The sequence below is a fragment of the Octopus sinensis genome, linkage group LG6 (assembly GCF_006345805.1).
Source record: "Octopus sinensis linkage group LG6, ASM634580v1, whole genome shotgun sequence".
Classification (NCBI taxonomy): domain Eukaryota; kingdom Metazoa; phylum Mollusca; class Cephalopoda; order Octopoda; family Octopodidae; genus Octopus; species Octopus sinensis.
This window is the reverse complement of record NC_043002.1, coordinates 34,606,747-34,619,246: the sequence shown is the minus strand read 5'-3', so window position 1 is coordinate 34,619,246 and position 12,500 is coordinate 34,606,747. Positions and strand designations below refer to the sequence as shown.

Sequence of the window (12,500 nt, the reverse complement as noted above, 5' to 3'; positions counted from 1 at the left end):
TTTCTTTACGTATATGTACATATGTGTAGTACTGTTTGTGTGTATGTGTGTGTGTGTGTGTGTGTTTAATACAATTTACTTTACAAATTTGGTCCTTCATCTAGTACAAATATTATAGAAATATTTTCAGTCATTTAATTTGGTGGAGAACTTTGTTATGAAGTATTTTTCCATATTTCTCCTGAAGGAGGAGTCATTCTTTGGACATTTGTAGAAGGGAAAGATCTTAAATTTTCCTTCTCCACATGTTTCTAGGTGTTTCGCTGAGTAAATACCCAGATACATGTGGAGAAGGAAAATTTAAGATCTTTCCCTTCTACAAATGTCCAAAGAATGACACCTCCTTCAGGAGAAATATGGAAAAATACTTCATAACATAGTTCTCGTGTTGCAACTGAAATAACTGATGGCTATATTAAACCAGCTGCGTACTGGAGTCGATCTATTCGACTGGCCCCCTCCTTGTTGGAAACCTGTCAATTGGTTATTTCTTCTGGACCAATTTCCAAGAGAAAACTCGTCGCCCCCAGAAGGATTTGAACCCGCGACCCTCAGATTTCATCTGAGTATTGTTTGTGTATGTATGTATGTATGTATGTATGTATGTATGTATGTATGTATGTATGTATGTTTGTATGCATGTATGTATGTATATATGTATGTATGCTTGTGTGCATGTATGTACGTAGGTATATATTAGCTAAGTTCAAAAGATCTAATCTATCTAAATTTTCGTGGAATCGCATGTCAGCCCGCATAGCTCAGTCGGTAGAGCATCAGACTTTTAAGAACTGTCGTGTTATGAAATCTGAGGGTCGCGGGTTCAAGTCCCTCTGCGGGCGACGATTTTTCTTTTGGAAATTGTCCAAGAAGAAAATGTCCAATTGACTGGTTGGTTTTATATTTGCTGGATGGTTTTATATTTACAGATATTTATTAGTATGTTACATTTTTTATGAATCATATATCATATAAAAGCGCTTTGGTCCACTCTAGTGGAGTTTTCAAATTGAACTTTTGCAGGAATTTTGTCTCCTTTTATAGTATTATTGAGTGTGTAGGGGCGGGGAGAGATTTTAAGATACTACAAGAGGGTGAAGAATGGGGAGAAAGTGAGAGAGAGAGAGAGAGATCGTGTGTGTTTTTGTATCTTAAATAAGTTTTAAAGAAAAAGAGAAGGAAAGGAAGAAGGAGAGAAAGAAGAAAAAATTTGCTGATATCTTTGCAGCTGGTCAGTCTTTCAATGGTAAGTGATTATTGGCTTTTAGAAATGGCAAACCCAGTTGGTCACTCCAAGGGGAGCAAAATGACACTTTTCAAAAAATTGTCTTGATTTCTTTTTTTATCATTGTCTTGTGTGAGAGAGAGAGAGAGAGTGTGTGTGTGTGTGTGTGGGTGTGTGTGTGTGTGTGTGTGTGTTTGTGCGTGTGTGTGGGTGTCTGGGTATCTGAAAGGAAGTGTCAAATGGGAAAGGGAATGAAAGGAAGGAGGAGGAGGAGGGAAAGAAGAAAAAATGTGTTTACATTTTTGCAACTGGTGAGTCTTTCAATCCAATGTTTGATACCTGTGCTGATATGGGTTGTAGAATCTGGATGAAAGAGTGTTTTTATTTATTTATATGTACATATGTGTAGTACTGTTTGTGTGCATATGTGTGTGTGTGTGTGTGTGTGTTTAATACAATTTACTTTACAAATTTGGTCCTTCATCTAGTACAAAATATTATAGAAACATTTTTAGCCATTTAATTTGGTGAAGAACTTTGTTATGAAGTATTTTTCCATATTTCTCCTGAAGGAGGTGTCATTCTTTGGACATTTGTAGAAGGGAAAGATCTTAAATTTTCCTTCTCCACATGTTTCTAGGTGTTTCACTGAGTAAATACCCAGATACATGTGGAAAAGGAAAATTTAAGATCTTTTCCTTCTACAAATGTCCAAAGAGTGACACCTCCTTCAGGAGAAATATGGAAAAATACTTCATAACATAGTTCTCGTGATGCAACTGAAACAGATGAGGACTATGTTATACCCATTTCTTTATTACCCACAATGGGCTAAACACCTGCGCACTGGGGTCGATCTATTCGACTGGCCCCCTCTACAGAAATGTCGGGCCTTGTGCCTCGAGTAGAAATGTAACCATTGCAATGTAACCATTGCAAGTAGTATTGTATGTATGTATGTTTGTATATATGTACGTATGTATATAGTAGATAGGTTCAAAAGATTTAATCTATCTAACTTTTCGCTGAAACGCTTGACAGCCCGTATAGCTCAGTCGGTAGAGGATCAGACTTTTAAGAACTTTAGATTGATGAAATCTGAGGGACGCAGGTTAAGTCCGTCTGCGGGCGACGACTTCTCTTTTCGAAAATGACCTTGAAGAAATACCCAATTAACTGTTTTCAGATGTGAGAACTTAAAATTCTTGAATTGAATTCATTAGGTGTGGAAACAAGTGTAAGCAGGAATTCGAATTTCTTTCAATAAAACATTCTGTACGTCATTTTTTTCTATCATCTTTCTATCTATATTATACCACCTGTGCACTGGGGTCGAACTATTCGACTGGCCCCTCCACAAAAATGTCGGGCCTTGTGCCTAGAGTAGAAAAGATTATAATTGAAAGTGAGTAGTGTATATACATTTTGAATGACCAATATTACTTTACCAGGATGGGACTTGATGAGTGAACGAATTGCTATATTAAATACCAGTAGTTAATGTGAAGGAATTATTAGTAATCACTACGGTGTGACATAAGATATCAGATGACAGCTCTATGCAACAATCGTTTCAGTTAACAAGGAATGTCTAGCTAAGTCCATAATATTTCAGTTGCCTAAAAGTTAAACTGGACGAGAGGAAGCCCGCATAGCTCAGTCGGTAGAGCATCAGACTTTTAAGAACTGTCGTGTTATGAAATCTGAGGGTCGAAGGTTCAAGTCCCTCTGCGGGTGACATATTATTTTCTTGCAATACCATTTTTTTTTCTCGTAGTCGAACACATTTTCACCCGGCAACTGTTACAATTGCTTTCCCTTTTTGCTCAATCCTTTCTTGCTGCCCATCACGTTTTCCAGCTTGGCAATGTCCTTCCGGTCTTTCGAAATATTTTTACGCTCTTCTATTTCCATTAGCATTCAGACTTTTGCTCTTTTATTCCTACCACGCTACGTCATCATCTTCGGCCACAGTCTAATTACTGAAACAAGTAAAATTTAATCATTGTCACAAGTAAATTAACTGACGGTCCTGGTAATTCTGTGAAGCATGAGTATAGATCTCTGACTACAGTTTTTATCTATAAAGAAACATACATTTACATGGTACTAGATCCATTTCAGCCATCTAAAATCACACACAATGGCTCCTCTTATATTATCATGTATTTTCATATATTAAACTTCGTTGCACCACTGCTGCGCATTAAGAGCAACACTATTGATTATTACATTTTAAGATATTGTAATATTAGTGCCAGAAAACAAGATATTTATATAGATAGATGTCCTTTGGTAAAAAATGAAAATCTTAAATAATCAATGGGATTAAATAATCAGAGGGATTTGAACCCGCGACCCTCAGATTTCATCTGAGTATTGTTTGTGTGTGTATGTATGTATGTATGTATGTATGTATGTATGTATGTATGTATGTATGTACGTATGTATATAGTAGCTAAGTTCAAAAGATTTAATCTATCTAAATTTTCGTTGTTTTGTGTGTCAGCCCGCATAGCTCAGTCGGTAGAGCATCAGACTTTTAAGAACTACCGTGTTATGAAATCTGAGGGTCGCGGGTTCAAGTCCCTCTGCGGGCGACGTTATTTCTTTTGGAAATTGTTGCAGAAGAAATGTCCAATTGACTGGTTGGTTTTATATTTACAGATATTTATAAGTATGTTACATTTGTTATGAATCGTATATCATATAAAAGCGCTTTCGTCCACTCTAGTGGAGTTTTCAAATTGAACTTTTGCAAGAATTTTGTCTCCATTTATAGTATTATTGAGTGTGTAGGGGCGGGGAAGGATATGTGATTCTACAAGAGGTTGAAGAATGTGGAGAAAGTGAGAGAGAGAGAGAGAGAGAGATCGTGTGTGTTTTTGTATCTTAAAGTAGTGTTAAAGAAAAATAGAAGGAAAGGGAGAAGAAGGAGAGAAAGAAGAAAAAATTTGCTGATATCTTTTCAGCTGGTCAGTCTTTCAATGGTAAGTGATTATTGGCTTTTAAAAATGGCAAACCCAGCTGGTCACTCCAAGGGGAGCAAAATGTCACTTTTCAAATAATTATCTGGATTTCTTTTTTATCATTGTCTTCTGAGAGAGAGAGGGTTCGCGCGCGCGCGTGTGTGTGTGTGTGTGTGTGTGTGCGTGTATGTGCGCGTGTGTGTGGGTGTCTGTGTATCTCAAAAGTGTGTCAAATGGGAAAGGGGAATGAAAGGAAGGAGGAGGAGGGAAAGAAAAAAAAATGTGTTTACATTTTTGCAACTGGTGAGGCTTTCAATCCGATGGTTGATACCTGTGCTGATATGGGTTGGGGAACCTGGATGAAAGAGTGATTTTCTTTATGTATATGTACATATGTGTAGTACTGTTTGTGTGTGTGTGTGTGTGTGTGTGTGTGTGTGTGTGTTTGTGTGTGTGTGTGTGTGTTTAATACAATTTACTTTACAAAATTGGTCCTTCATCTAGTACAACTTATTATAGAAATATTTTCAGCCATTTAATTTGGTGGAGAACTTTGTTACGAAGTATTGTTCCATATTTCTCCTAAAGGAGGTGTCATTCTTTGGACATTTGTAGAAGGGAAAGATCTTAAATTTTCCTTCTCCACATGTTTCTAGGTGTTTCGCTGAGTAAATACCCAGATACATGTGGAGAAGGAAAATTTAAGATCTTTCCCTTCTACAAATGTCCAAAGAATGACACCTACTTCAGGAGAAATATGGAAAAATTCTTCATAACATAGTTCTCGTGTTGCAACTGAAATAACTGATGGCTATATTAAACCACCTGCGTACTGGAGTCGATCTATTCGACTGGCCCCCTCCTTGTTGGAAACCTGTCAATTGGTTATTTCTTCTGGACCAATTTCCAAAAGAAAACTCGTTGCCCCCAGAAGGATTTGAACCCGCGACCCTCAGATTTCATCTGAGTATTGTTTTTGTATGTATGTATGTATGTATGTATGTATGTATGTATGTATGTATGTATGTATGAATGTATGTATGTATATATGTATGTATGCTTGTGTGTATGTATGTACGTAGGTATATATTAGCTAAGTTCAAAAGATTTAATCTATCTAAATTTTGGTTGAATCGCATGTCAGCCCGCATAGCTCAGTCGGTAGAGCATCAGACTTTTAAGAACTGTCGTGTTATGAAATCTGAGGGTCGCGGGTTCAAGTCCCTCTGCGGGTGACGATTTTTCCTTTGGAAATTGTCCAAGAAGAAATGCCCGATTGACTGATTTGTTTTATATTTGCTGGATGGTTTTATATTTACAGATATTTATTAGTATGTAACATTTTTTATGAATCATATATCATATAAAAGCGCTTTGGTCCACTCTAGTGGAGTTTTCAAATTGAACTTTTGCAGGAATTTTGTCTCCTTTTATAGTATTTTTGAGTGTGTAGGGGCGGGGAGAGATTTTAAGATACTACAAGAGGGTGAAGAATGGGGAGAAAGTGAGAGAGAGAGAGAGAGAGAGAGATCGTGTGTGTTTTTGTATCTTATAGAAGTTTTAAAGAAAAAGAGAAGGTAAGGAAGAAGGAGGAGAGAAAGAAGAAAAAATTTGCTGATATCTTTGCAGCTGGTCAGTCTTTCAATGGTAAGTGATTATTGGCTTTTAAAAATGGCAAACCCAGCTGGTCACTCCAAGGGAACAAAATGTCACTTTTCCAAAAATTTTCTTGATTTCTTTTTTTATCATTGTCTTGTGTGAGAGAGAGAGAGAGAGAGAGTGTGTGTGTGTGTGTGTGTGTGTGTGTGTGTGTGTGTGTGTGTGTGTGTGTGTGTGTGCAGGTGTGTGGGTGTCTGTGTATCTGAAAGGAATGTCAAATGGGAAAGGGAATGAAAGGAAGGAGGAGGAGGAGGGAAACAAGAAAAAAATGTGTTTACATTTTTGCAACTGGTGAGTCTTTCAATCCAATGTTTGATACCTGTGCTGATATGGGTTGGAGAATCTGGATGAAAGAGTGTTTTTATTTATTTATATGTACATATGTGTAGTACTGTTTGTGTGCATGTGTGTGTGTGTGTGTGTGTGTGCGTGTGTGTGTGTGTGTGTGTGTTTAATACAATTTACTTTACAAATTTGGTCCTTCATCTAGTACAAAATATTATAGAAATATTTTCAGCTATTTAACTTGTTGGAGAACTTTGTTATGAAGAATTGTTCCATATTTCTCCTGAAGGAGGTGTCATTCTTTGGACATTTGTAGAAGGGAAAGTTCTTAAATTTTCCTTCTCCACATGTATCTAGGTGTTTCACTGAGTAAATACCCAGATACATGTGGAGAAGGAAAACTTAAGATCTTTCCCTTCTACAAATGTCCAAAGAATAACACCTCCTTCAGGAGAAATATGGAAAAATACTTCATAACATAGTTCTCGTGATGCAACTGAAACAGATGAGGGCTATATTATACCTATTTCTTTATTACCCACAAGGGGCTAAACACAGGCATAGGTACAGTGCTATATTATACCACCTGCGCTCTGGGGTCGATCTATTCGACTGGCACCCTCCACAAAAATGTCGGGCCTTGTGCCTAGAGTAGAAAAGATTATAATATGACTTTACCAGGATGGGACTTGATGAATGAACGAATTACTATATTAAATATCAGTAGTAAATTTGAAGGAGTTATTAGAAACCACTAAGGGGTAACATAAGATATCAGATGACAGCTTTATACAACAATCGTTTCCTTTAACAAGGAATGTGTAGCTAAGTCCATTATATTTCATTTGTCTAAAAGTTAAATCTAGCGGTTGAAGCCCGCATAGCTCAGTCGGTAGAGCATCAGACTTTTAAGAACTGTCGAGTTATGAAATCTGAGTGTCGCGGGTTCAAGTCCCTCTGCAGGCGACGAATTTTCTTTTGGAAGTTGTCCCTGAAGAAATATCCAATAAACTGGTTTCAAAGATTGGAATTTACATTTCCATAATTCAATTGATTAGGTGTGGAAACAGCTGTATGCAGGAATTTCTCTGCATGAATTTAAATTTCTATGAATAATCAACTTCTGTACGTCATTTTTTTCTTTTTTCTTCTTTTTCTCACATATATATATATATATATATATATATATATATATATATATATATATATATATATATATACATTTATATAATTAAGGGCTTAGTAAAATAATTTACTTTGCCACATACTGAAATTTTTAGAAATAGCAGTCAAAAAAATTTTTGTTTAGCCATTTCTACTACTTTAAGAAGAATCTCCCTGAAAGTGCTTACTCAAAAATAACTCACGTAGACATGGGGGGAAAACAACAAAATATCACAAGTACAAAGATTATTTGAGAACGTTCAACGTTTCTAGATTAACCGAATTAAAACTCGACATTTCTTTCGTCAGCTCAACATTTCTTATTTGGATTTGAAAGCACTAAAAATAATGAACATACTCATCCGACATGAATCACCTCAGACGAACACCTCCAAACTGATAGTGCCAGCGAATTCAAACAGTGCAAGTAAAGAATCTATGTACCTTCCCCTCCCATCCACGTGAAATATTTTGAATACGCCTTGAATGGTTTTTACATACTGAGAAATACTTGGTGAAATTAATTAATAACTAATTGATTTTACCCTTAATTATTGATATAGATATATATATATATATATATATATATATATATATATATATATATATATATATATGTTCATACACGTGCGTGTGTGTGTGTGTGTAGTAGTAGTAGTAGTAGTAGTAGTAGTAGTAGTAGTAGTAGTAGTAGTAGTAGTAGTAGTAGTAGTTGTAGTAGTAGTAGTAGTAGTAGTAGTAGTAGTAGTAGTAGTAGTAAAACAAATAGTCAATCCTACAGTATTCTATTTTTGCAAAACTGAATAGAAATATGTTCTGATAACTTTTCCACTTTAACATTAGATGTTTATAAATTATTAGGTGTTTTCAAGATAATTTGAGAGATACAAAGTTCGATTCTCCGTTGTGGCTTTACGATGACCTTTTTGTGAAGATGCATGGCTCAGTGGTTAGAACATTGGGCTTACAATCGTGATGTTGTAAGTTCGATTCCTAGACCGGACTATGAGTTGTGTTTCTGAGCAAGACACTTCATTTCATATTGCTCCAGTTCACTTAGCAGTAGAAATAATTTGCGACATTACTGTTGCCAAACTGAATCGGCCTTTGTCGTTTTCTTGGACAACATCAGCGTTGTGGAAAGGACTGACTGGTATTCGACAAACAACCTTGCCCGGACTTGTGACTCGGAGAGGAACCTTCTTGGTCATTCGTGACCGAAGGGAGTTTTTAAGACTCAGTGTAACTTTGTCAGTAATCATGTCGCAGTAGTCTTACAAAATATTGACAATTCTATAAATAAATGAAAAAGAAATTAAAGAGTTATGACTTAAGATGTGTGAAATATAATTTATTTATTGGGATGGAAAATGGAAATGGAAATCGATGTCCTGTTTTCACATAATTCCTTTTAAGGAACATCTGCATCTGACAATTATTATACATGATATATGATCATGATATATATTTTTGAGTTGATTTTTTTATTCCCTTATCATTCGGAAGGCGCATAAGGCTGTGGAGGACTGGCAGTATCACTGGCACGCCGAACAAAATGCTTAGTAACGCTTCTCCCGGTTCTACGTTCTGAACTCAAATTCCGACAATGAAGTAAGTACCAGTTGAGGACTTGGCTCGATTTAATCGACTAACCTACCCCAACCCTCGAACAAACCCCAAAACTTTGTGTCTTATACCTACAGTAGAAAGGATAGTGAAGGCGCGTGACCGAGTGGTAAGAGTGTTGCTCCCAAGACCGAGGTTTCGATTACCGGAATGGGGCAGCGTATTCTATTCTTGAGCAAGACACTTTACATCATGTCCACTTTAGTCCACTCACCTGCAATGTGTATGCCTTCAATGAACTGGCATCTCATTGAGGAGGATTTGCAGAGATCTCGGTCACCTACACACCAAGGAGACGAAGTAACCAGCTCTCTGAATCCTAGAACTCCAGACTGCAATGTTCGGGTGCTGCTGCTGCTGCTGCTGCTGCTGATGATGATGATGATGGAGGTTGTAGTGGTGATGGTAGAGGAGGAGGAGATATTACGTGATGCAACTGAAGCAAATGATGGCTATATTATACCAGCTGCGTACTGGGGTCGATCTAATCGACTGGCCCCCTCCACAAAAATGTCGGGCCTTGTGCCTAGAGTAGAAAAGATTATAATTGAAAGAGAGTAGTGTATATACATTTTGAATGACCAATATGACTTTACCAGGTTGGGACTTGATGAGTGAACGAATTACTAAATTAAATATCAGCAGTAAATGTGAAGGAATTATTAGTAATCACTACGGGGTAACGTAAGATATCAGATGACAGCTTTATACAGCAATCGTTTCAGTTAACAAGGAATGTGTAGCTAAGTCCATTATATTTCATTTGTCTAAAAGTTAAACTGGACGAGAGGAAGCCCGCATAGCTCAGTCGGTAGAGCATCAGACTTTTAAGAACTACCGGGTTATGAAATCTGAGGGTCGCGGGTTCAAATCCCTCTGCGGGCGACAATTTTTTTCTTGCAATACCATTTATTTTTTTTTTCATTTTTCTTAGTCGAACACATTTTCACCCTGCAACTGTTACAATTGTTTTCCCTTTTTGCTCAATCATTTCTTGCTGCCCATCACATTTTCCAGCTTGGCAATGTCATTTCTGTCTTTCGAAATATTTTTACGCTCTTCTATTTCCATTAGCATTCAGTCTTTTGCTGTTTTATTCCTACCACGCTATGTCATCATCTTCGGCCACAGTCTATTGACTGAAACAAATAAAATATAATCATTGTCACATGTAAATTAACTGACGGCCCTGGTAATTCTGCGAAGCATGAGTATAGATCTCTGACTACAGTTTTCGTCTACAAAGAAACATATATCTACATCGTACTAAATCCATTTCCGCCATCTAAAATCACACACAATGGCTCCTATTAAATTATCATGTATTTTCATATATTAAACTTTGTTGCACCACTGCTGCGCATTAAGAACAACACCATTGATTATTACATTGATTATTTAAGATATTATGATATTAGTGCCAGAAACAAGATATATATAGAGATAGATAGATATCCTTTGGTAAAGAATGAAAATCACACTCACACATTTAATAGAAACCTGTAAAGAATAGTCATTATACATTAGCGTGAGCATGCAGAGTGACCCCATGAAGACACAACCAATTGTTAATATATGGGCATTCCTTCGATATAACTCGACGATTTCGGGCTCTTCCGAATTCATGCAGAGAAATTCCTGCTTGCAGTTGTTTCCACACCCAATCAATTCAATTATTGAAATTTAAATTCCCATATTTGAAACCAGTCAATTTGTTTTTTCTTCTGGGACAATTTCCAAAAAGATTACTCGTCGCCTGCAGAGGGATTTGAACCCGCGACCCTCAGATTTCATCTGAGTATTGTTTGTGTATGTATGTATGTATGAATGTATGCATGTACGTATGTATATATGTATGTATGTATGTTTGGGTGTATGTTTGTACTTATGTTTATAGTAGCTAAGTTCAAAAGATTTAATCTATCTAAATTTTCGCTGAATCGCATGTCAGCCCGCATAGCTCAGTCGGCAGAGCATCAGACTTTTAAGAAATGCCGAGTTATGAAATCTGAGGGTCGCGGGTTCAAGTCCCTCTGCGGGCGACGATTTTTCTTTTGGTCCAATTGACTGGTTGGTTTTATATTTGCTGGATGGTTTTATATTTACAGATATTTATTAGTATGCTACATTTTTTATGGATCATATATCATATAAAAGGGCTTTCGTCCACTCTATTGGAGTTTTCAAATTGAACTTTTGCAGGAATTTTGTCTCCTTTTATATTGAGTGTGTAGGGATCGGGGAGAGATATAAGATACTACAAGAGGGTGAAGAATGGGGAGAAAGTGAGAGAGAGAGATCGTGTGTTTTTGTATCTTAAATAAGTGTAAAAGAAAAAGAGGACACGAAGAAGAAGGAGGAGAGAAAGAAGAAAAATTTACTGATATCTTTGCAGCTGGTCAGTCTTTCAATGGTAAGGGATTCTTGGCTTTTAGAAATGGCAAACCTAGCTGGTCACTCCAAGGGGAGCAAAATGTCCCTTTTCAAAAAATTGTCTGGATTTCTTTTTTATCCTTGTCTTGTGAGAGGGGAGAGAGAGTGTGTGCGTGTGTGTGTGTGTGCGTGTGTGTGTGTGCGCGTGTGTGGGTGTCTGTGTATCTGAATAAGGTGTCAAATGGGAAAGGGAATGAAAGGAAGGAGGAGCAGAGAAAGAAGAAAAAATGTGTTTACATTTTTACAACTGGTGAGTCTTTCAATAGAAAATATTTCTTGGCTTTTAGAAATGGCAAACTCAACTGACCACTTCAAGGGGGGCAAAATGTCACTTCTCAAAAAATTGTCTGGATTTCTTTTTATCATTGTTTTGTGTGTGTGTGTGTGTGTGTGTGTGTGTGTGTGCACGTGTGTGTGTGCACATGTGTGTGTGTGTGTGCACATGTGTGTGTGTGTGTGTGTGCACATGTGTGTGTGGGTGCCTGTGTATCTCGAAGGGTTGTCGCTGGAGAAGGAAGATAGAAGAAAGAGAAGAAGAAGGAGTAATTGTGTTGACATTTATACCACTGTATAAATCTTTCAATCCAGTGTTTGATTCCTGTGCTGATATGCGTTGGAGAATCTGGATGAAAGATTATTAATATTAATGTATATGTACATATGTGATGTACTGTTTGTGTGCATGTGTGTGTGTGTGTGTGTGTGTGTGTGTGTGTGTCTGTGTGTCTGTGTGTCTGTGTGTGTGTCTGTGTGGTTAATACAGTTTACTTTACAAAATTGGTCCTTCATCTAGTACAAATTATTATAGAAATATTTTAAGCCATTTAATTTGGTGGAGAACATTGTTATGATTATAATTGAAAGAGAGTAGTGTATATACATTTTGTATGACAAGTATGACTTTACCAGGATGGACTTGATGAGTGAACGAATTACATATTAGATATCAGTAGTAAATGTGAAGGAATTATTAGTAATCACTACGGGGTGACATAAGATATCAGATGACAGCTTTATACAACAATCGTTTCAGTTAACAAGGAATGTCTAGCTAAGTCCATAATATTTCATTTGTCTAAAAGTTAAACTGAACGGACGGAAGCCCGCATAGCTCAGTCGGTAGAGCATCAGACTTTTTA

General features: G+C 36.8%; 7 non-coding genes across 7 annotated transcripts in view; all 7 read left to right on the top strand.

Moving 5' to 3' along the window:
- The first annotated feature begins 750 nt into the window (after nt 1-750).
- Nucleotides 751-842, top strand: Trnak-uuu. The gene is given in 2 exon segments: nt 751-787; nt 807-842. It is a non-coding gene; the product is annotated as a tRNA-Lys (tRNA).
- Nucleotides 843-2,870: 2,028 nt separating this feature from the next.
- Trnak-uuu lies at nt 2,871-2,962 on the top strand. Its single transcript is given in 2 exon segments — nt 2,871-2,907; nt 2,927-2,962. It is a non-coding gene; the product is annotated as a tRNA-Lys (tRNA).
- Nucleotides 2,963-3,733: 771 nt separating this feature from the next.
- On the top strand, nt 3,734-3,825 carry Trnak-uuu. Its single transcript is given in 2 exon segments — nt 3,734-3,770; nt 3,790-3,825. It is a non-coding gene; the product is annotated as a tRNA-Lys (tRNA).
- A 1,512-nt stretch (nt 3,826-5,337) lies between these two features.
- Trnak-uuu lies at nt 5,338-5,429 on the top strand. The gene is given in 2 exon segments: nt 5,338-5,374; nt 5,394-5,429. It is a non-coding gene; the product is annotated as a tRNA-Lys (tRNA).
- Nucleotides 5,430-9,721: 4,292 nt separating this feature from the next.
- On the top strand, nt 9,722-9,813 carry Trnak-uuu. The gene is given in 2 exon segments: nt 9,722-9,758; nt 9,778-9,813. It is a non-coding gene; the product is annotated as a tRNA-Lys (tRNA).
- A 1,065-nt stretch (nt 9,814-10,878) lies between these two features.
- Trnak-uuu lies at nt 10,879-10,970 on the top strand. The gene is given in 2 exon segments: nt 10,879-10,915; nt 10,935-10,970. It is a non-coding gene; the product is annotated as a tRNA-Lys (tRNA).
- Nucleotides 10,971-12,462: 1,492 nt separating this feature from the next.
- The window catches only part of Trnak-uuu, a 92-nt gene continuing 54 nt past the window's right edge, over nt 12,463-12,500 (top strand). The window contains exon 1 of the tRNA in view: nt 12,463-12,499. This is a non-coding gene — a tRNA (tRNA-Lys). The remainder of the gene's footprint in view (nt 12,500) is intronic.